Here is a 7,193-nt window from a genome sequence, read left to right as displayed (position 1 = left end):
ATTCAAAGGAGCGCCACACACGTAGATGCCCTGCAACAGATGACTGGATACAGTTGTGGTCCATATACAATGAATATTACTCAGCAATCAGAAAGAACGAGTTCTCAACATTTGCTACAACATGGACGGCACTGGAGGAGATAATGCTAAGTGAAATAAGTCAAGCAGAGAAAGACAACTATCATATGATTTCTCTCATCTATGGAACATAAGAACTAGAATGATCAGTAGGGGAAGAAAGGGATAAAGAAAGGGGGGGTAATCAGAAGGGGGAATGAAACATGAGAGACTATGGACTATGAGAAACAAACTGAGGGCTACAGAGGGGAGGGGGGTGGGGGAATGGGATAGGCCGGTGATGGGTAGTAAGGAGGGCACATATTGCATGGTGCACTGGGTGTTATACACAACTAATGAATCATCGAGCCTTACATCGAAAACCGGGGATGTACTGTATGGTGACTAACATAATATAATAAAAAATCATTATAAAAAATAATAATAATAAAAAAATAAAAATAAAAAACCAAAAAAAATAAATAAATAAAAATCAAAAAATAATAATAATAATAATACCTTCGGTGATTTCTAGGTTTTCCCTGGACTGCGACCATGTACCCGATTCACCGTAACACTGAGCAATGTTTTGATGGCTTTAGTTTCATTTTGCTTTTTTCAAAAGACCCCTTTCATCCTTTCCTGTTCTTATACTTCGAATCACTTGGCTTAAAGCACTTTTTGGTATATTCCTGTGGTGTAAAGTCAGTCCAATTTATCTTTGTTCTGCATATCTTTGTTTAAAATACCTTGTTTCCCTGCTTCTTTTGCTCCCTTTATCTAATTCTTGTGGATAACCGGACTTAACCTAGGCCCTTTCAAGCCCCACTTCTGTTAAGCAACAAATACATGAGGTGTTGGAGTCCAAACATTTTATTTAATAAAGGCAGGGTCACTTCTGTTAAATATCACTTACGGGAGTTACAAAAAGGAGGCATCCACCCTTCCATGTCTTCTCTCAACAAATTGTTGAATCATAATATGCATAGAATGCTATTATTTCCCGACGCCTGGGTGGCTCAGTGGGTTAAGCTTCCGGCTCCTGATTTGGGCTCAGGTCATGATCTCGGGGGCGTGAGATGGAGCCCCGTAACAGACTCCATGCTCAGCAGGGAGTCTGCTTGAGATTCTCGCTCCCTCTGCACCCCCCCAAATTAAATCAACCTTAAAAAAAAAAAAAAGGAATGCTATTATTCTCTGTGCTGTGGGATATTATCAAATGTAAAAGAACTGGGGTCCAGGGAAGTATGCAAACTAATGTTGCTAACCCCATTTTGTCAAATAATTCTGGTGTGGGAAATAACCAGTGGGAAAGCAAGTGGGGAAAGAAAAATAAGTAGGAAGGCTCTGAACAGATGTTCAGCACAGCAGGAGATAACATTTCAGACCTGGGATCCAACTTGTAAAAAGAAAGTGTGTAGCGGCTTGCATTTTGAAAAGAACCCCAGACAGGAAAAGATTATACTTTGTGGCAAAGACACAACAGGGAGACCTAAATGAGATCATGACTATGTTCCTTGTGGAACCACAGAGAAGAATTCGGGGTTAGGAAGCCCATTAGCGGACGACATGTCTGGGAGCGGTACTTGGCCACCGCCTGAGCATTTGTGGCGGGCTGTGTTTGCGTAGGTAGCTTATAAAGCTCGGAATTGCCTTTGTCATTTACCATCTTCTATGTAGAAAATTATTTACACTGCAGTCTCATTTTCTCACATGTCAGAAACCAGCTATTTCTTAGGTTATAGTAATTGTATAAAACCAAAATTAAGGGGCACAGCTCATTTTTAGGATTTCTTCACTTTTAATTAAATCTAGCATCCATATTAGAAAATCCACAAGAATAAAATAAAATTCATTTTGCTGGTAAAATGGATTTTCAGATGCCTTCAAGTCCCTTGAGGATTGGAAGTCCAAGAAACCTTGAGGTCCTATCATCCTGTACGCTAGGAGGGGCAGAATAGCACATGGGAAGTTTCAGAGTGTTCTGAACCAGCAAAAGGAAGTAGTCAAAAAACAAAAACAAAAACACCCTCTCATCCACTCTGCAGTGAGAAAACTATCAGACTCCCATTCAGAGTGCAGTTCCTTGCAGCCATACAGAAATACAATTCCAGGTCCAAAAGGAATTGGGCTCCAAAAGGGATTTTGCAAGAATCATATCACATGTGAGCTGGGTCAAAAATCAGGGGGTTGCTGTCTAGGTAAAGCATGTGGAAAGATAAGGTCTAGATGAAAGCAAATTGCGAGTCAGCAGTTCAAATTCTCAGAGGAGAAAGTCCAGAGAAGAGGCCAAGAAATGCTTTCTATGTTGGACCATGGGGATAAAATGATAACTTGTCAAACTGCTTCTTAGGTGGTTATAAAAAGAAAAAAAAAAAAAAGGAAATTTTCTGGCCAAGGGCAAGGAACCTATCAGACACGTTACCAGGCCAAGGGAGGCTATGGGTTACCCACTGCTCTGAGTATGTTCTTAATCCACTGCATTTAAATGAGCACCTCCATTCTCTGTGTTGTATCTTATTTATAGCAATTATCTCTGTTTGAAGATTTTGAGGATATTCGCTTACTGATTTGTGGATTCTTTGTTTCCTCCTCTTTGAACGTGCGTTTTGTACTGGCTGCCATGTGTCTCCAGCCTGTAAACAGCGCCTGATGCAATGCAGTAGTCCATAACTGTTCAATAAATGAATAAAAAGTGAAATGAGAATTTTACAGTAACAGTCTTGCCAGACCATCATTGTTGCACTGTGTACGCGAGTGAAAGGTAATGGAAGACGCTATTGTTGATTAAGGCTCAGATGCTTTCAGCAGACCGAGAGCTTGGGAACAGACATGCTCTGACAACAGCACTCGTCTATGGGTGTGTACAGCAATTTTCAATCCATTTTGTTAATATAATAAGGATGCGGGCTTAAATACAACTTTGGAATAGGTTTTAAAAAATAACAACCTTCCTAGATTGACACATGAGTACTTTTGGTGGTTCTCTCTTTTCTCCCAAAAGAGAATTCGATTACGGTTAGGGCTAAGGTTAGGGAGAAGTTGTCTCGCAGGGTTTGACACAAAAGTGTTTGAACTTCATGTCCAATTTTTCAGAAACAGGAGCATGCGTTCTTTCCTTCTCCAGCGCAGTTACCATGGAATTGATATGGTATATTTAAACACACACAACCTTTCTCCAAAAACTTGGATATTTCTATACAACTCATTTTTAAAACGTGTTCAACATGCAGGGATTATTTGGATCTTAAAAGTGTTTCGCACCCAAGCTCATTTGTTCCATCAATCCCTTGGATTCCTTCAAGGAACTCTCTCTTCCTCTCTGCCTTGCCCTCCTTGAATTAGAGCTGATGTTTTATATCTAATCTCTTCTAGACGAGATATACGTTGCATGAGGGCAGGAACATTTTCTATTGCATTCCCTACCTGGCCTTCCATGACATGGTGCATGCAGAACAACAAGGACAAATCCCAGATAAATGAAGGAGGAGCCAATGGGCTGTTTCAAGCTCTACTTCCCAGAGCATCTGTATCTTGGTGAGGCTCACGGTCTGCGTTTTGACTGCGTGCTTCGAAATCAGTTTTTATTCGTTTGTTTTAGTGGGGTCATTAGCTTTTTAAAAATTTAATTTTAATTTGATTCTATATTTTCAAAGTAAACTATTGCTGAAAAGCTTATAACAGTGTCTGTCCTCCTTCCCTGTAACCACGAGCTTATTCACCACAGAGATCTTCCTTTGGAGACAAGAAATGCCACCTTTCTTAGCTCTTCTGGTACTTGAATCTTTCTTTCTAAATAGTATACAATATTGCTTGATTTTGATTATTAACTTTATTATTTTTTTAAGATTTTATTTATTTGACAGAGAGGGAGCAAGTGAGCAGAAGCAGGGGGAGGGACAGAGGGAGAGGGTGAAGCAGGCTCCCAGGAGATCAGAGAGCCTGACGCGGGGCTTGATCCCAGGACCCTGGGATCGTGACCAGAGCCAAAGGCAGACGCTTAACTGACTGAGCCACCCAGGTGCCCCTGATTATTAACTTTAAACATTATCCAACTCTCTCACCATTTGAAAACCACAGTCAGTGTTATCATTAGCGTGACTAATGCAAACACGATTCATTGTTGAGCCAAGTAGCATGCTGTATTTATACTGCATTCCTATAGAGTTTTTCCCCCAGAATTAATAACTTTTTTCCCCCTGTTTTCTTAGTTTATCTTGAAATGATAGCTAAGTCATCATATACCTTCTAGTAGCTATGTAAAATATTGCCTCATTAACTCTGTTAATCTATTTCTTCTGCATCTTTATTTCCACTGGAAACTTCTCTCCTGGGTCTTCTGTCCAGTCTGAAATGGCTCTGCACTGTGAGCAGGCTTCCGTGCAGCTGTTGTCTTGGATACTCTGCAGTCTTTGGAGAATTCCTTTTGCTCCTCTCCATCTTTGATCTCTACATTCTGGATTGGTTTCCTGATGAGGGGTCTTCCACCTTCTTGGTTTACCCCTGGTTACAGATGGAATCTACCATCAGCTTCTGAAGAAACAGAATACGAGAGATGAATTTTTTTGAGACACAGCATTTCTTAAAGTCCTTGTGTCACTTTTAATATTATATATGGGTGACAGTGTTTGGATGGAGACTACTATATTAGATACCATACACGTTAAAAATCTGAGGGATGCCTGGGTGGCTCAGTGGGTTAAGCATCTGACTCTTGGCTTTTTCATGGTGCCTTGGAGGCAGTAAGCTGCTTAGGATGAAGCTGAACTCTCCTTCCCAGCCACTGGCTGCCAGAAACTCATTGACGTGGATAATGAACGCAAAATTCGTACCTTTTACGAGAAGCGTATGGTCACAGAAGTTGCTGCTGATGCTCTGGGTGAAGAATGGAAGGGTTATGTGGCCGAATCAGTGGTGGCGATGACAAACAAGGTTTCGCCACGAAGCAGGTTGTCTTGACCCATGGCCATGTCTGCCTGCTGCTGGGTGAGGGGCATTCCTGCTATAGACCAAGGAGGACTGGAGAGAAAAAGCACAAATCTGTTTGGGGTTGCATTCTGGATGCCAACTGTGGTGTTCTTAACTTTGTCATTGTGAAAAAAAGGGGAGAAGGATATTCCTGGACTCAATGATACTACAGTGCCTGGTGCCTGGGGCCCCAAAGAGCCGCAGAATCCACAGAATTTCAGTCTCTCTAAAGAAGATGATGTCCACAAGTATGTTGTGAGAAAGTCCCTAAACAAAGAAGGTCAGAAACCTAGAACCAAAGTGCCCAAGATTCAACATCTTGTTATTCCTGGTGTCCTCCAACACAAACATCAGCGTATTGCTTTGAAGAAACAGTGCACTAAGAAAAATAAGTAAGAGGCTGCAGAATATGCTAAACTTTTGGTCAAGAGAATGAGGGAGGCCAGAGGAAAACGCCAGGAACAGATTGCCAAGAGACAGAGGCTGTCCTCTCTGAGAGCTTCTACCTCTAAGCCTGAGTCCAGTCAAAAAGGAGAGTTTCTAAGAGTGACAAATAAATAAGATCAGACATACAAAAAAAAAAAAAAAGCATCTGACTCTTGGGTTTGGCTCAGATCATGATCTCAGGGTTGTGAGATCAAGTCCCAAGTGGGGCTCTGCACAATGCAAGGAGTCCGCTTGAAAATTCTTGCCCTTTGCCCCTCTCCCCACTTGAGCATGTGTTCTCTCTCTCTCTAAAATAAATAAATTAATCTTTAAAAAACTTTGAAATTCATTACGCTGCTGTCCGCTAGCATTCTATGTTGCTTTTAGAAAGCGAAACAATTTTTATTCATGATATTTTGTGTGTGCCCCCCTTTTACTCTGGAGGGTCTCCTCTTTATTCCTCCACTTTTTCCTGTATAGCTTCAGGCACTTGATGGTGGATCTTTTCAAAATTGGAGACCTACATCCTTCAGAGGTGGGAATTTTTTGGTTTTCTCTCTGGAGCTCCTGTTAGTCAGATGTTGGGCCTCTTTGCTTAATTATTTTTCTTTCATCTTTTCACTCCTATTGGTTATCTCTTTGTATTTTTGATCTTCCAATTCTTTTGTTGAATTTTTATTCAGGCGATTATCTTTTTATGCTCTAATATCTATTTCTTGTTCCATGAATGTTTCTTTTTGTGCATTTTGGTTTTGTTCCATGGGTTCAATACTTCTCTTATCTCTCCAAGGATATTAATTACAGTGGTTTTTTTTTTTCTCTCTGAATTTGTTTTGATTCTTTTCTCATTTTAATTTTAGAAGCTTTCAGTTCTTTGGTTTTGTTTCTATTTAAGATCAAGGCCCTAAAAATTGAATAGGAAGTTCTGTGGGTGTGGGCTGTGTTTCTGCGCTGCTGAACTCCTGTGTTTACTATGACTGACTGGCCAGCCTCTACACTGTAAAACCCCCAAATGTCTATATTCCAACTGGGGTTTTCTGTAAAGCAGTACAGTACAGTATATTTTCTGTTACACCTACCCCAGGGGAATTAACATGGCGGCCAACTTTCTGGAATTTGGTGAAAAAGGAAGGCTCAGATCCACAGTTTAGTAACCAAACTTTAGCTTAATTCCACTTTTCCCCTGGTATGGTACCTTGCTGTCTTCCGTGCCCCATGCCTGCAGGTGTGTTAGAAGTGGGGTAATCATCTGAAGGTACTCAGAGTGAGTGAGGACCAGGGATGTGGGGCTAATTGCTCCTCTAGGTGTTTTTTCAAATACTCTTCTTGATAGCTTCAAATTATTCTTGGTAATTCTAATTCCTAAGGATTTCTGGGGTTGTTAAGGCCAAATGTGTTCATAAATCCACATGCAAGATTTTACTCCTTCCACTCCTCTAAGATATTCCTCTATTTACTTCAGTCTTCAAGCATGATGGCTTGGTGTTACAGATATCTATTGATTTTTTTAAAAAGATATTCAATTTGCATGTTTTAATCTGTTTTTGTTTTGTCTTCATGGATTTTAAGGGGTTGGATTTAGAGAGGAGAGGGGATGAAAATGTCTTGATTCCCCCAACTCAAAGTCACAAATCTGGTGATCAGATTTTGAGGGATACATTCTCTTTATTATAAAACTTACCAAAATGTATTTTTAAACAGAAACAAGACAAAGCCAGAGAGGGAGACAAACCATAAGAGGC

At 40.5% G+C, this 7,193-nt stretch overlaps 1 pseudogene; it reads left to right on the top strand.

Moving 5' to 3' along the window:
- Window positions 1-5,596, top strand: part of LOC103673181 — a 10,394-nt pseudogene extending 4,798 nt beyond the window's left edge.
- Window positions 5,597-7,193: the final 1,597 nt, after the last annotated feature.

This window comes from Ursus maritimus, unplaced genomic scaffold (assembly GCF_017311325.1).
Source record: "Ursus maritimus isolate PB19 unplaced genomic scaffold, ASM1731132v1 scaffold_4, whole genome shotgun sequence".
Lineage (NCBI taxonomy): Eukaryota > Metazoa > Chordata > Mammalia > Carnivora > Ursidae > Ursus > Ursus maritimus.
The sequence above is the reverse complement of the archived record's forward strand: the minus strand, read 5'-3'. Positions and strand labels throughout refer to the sequence as shown.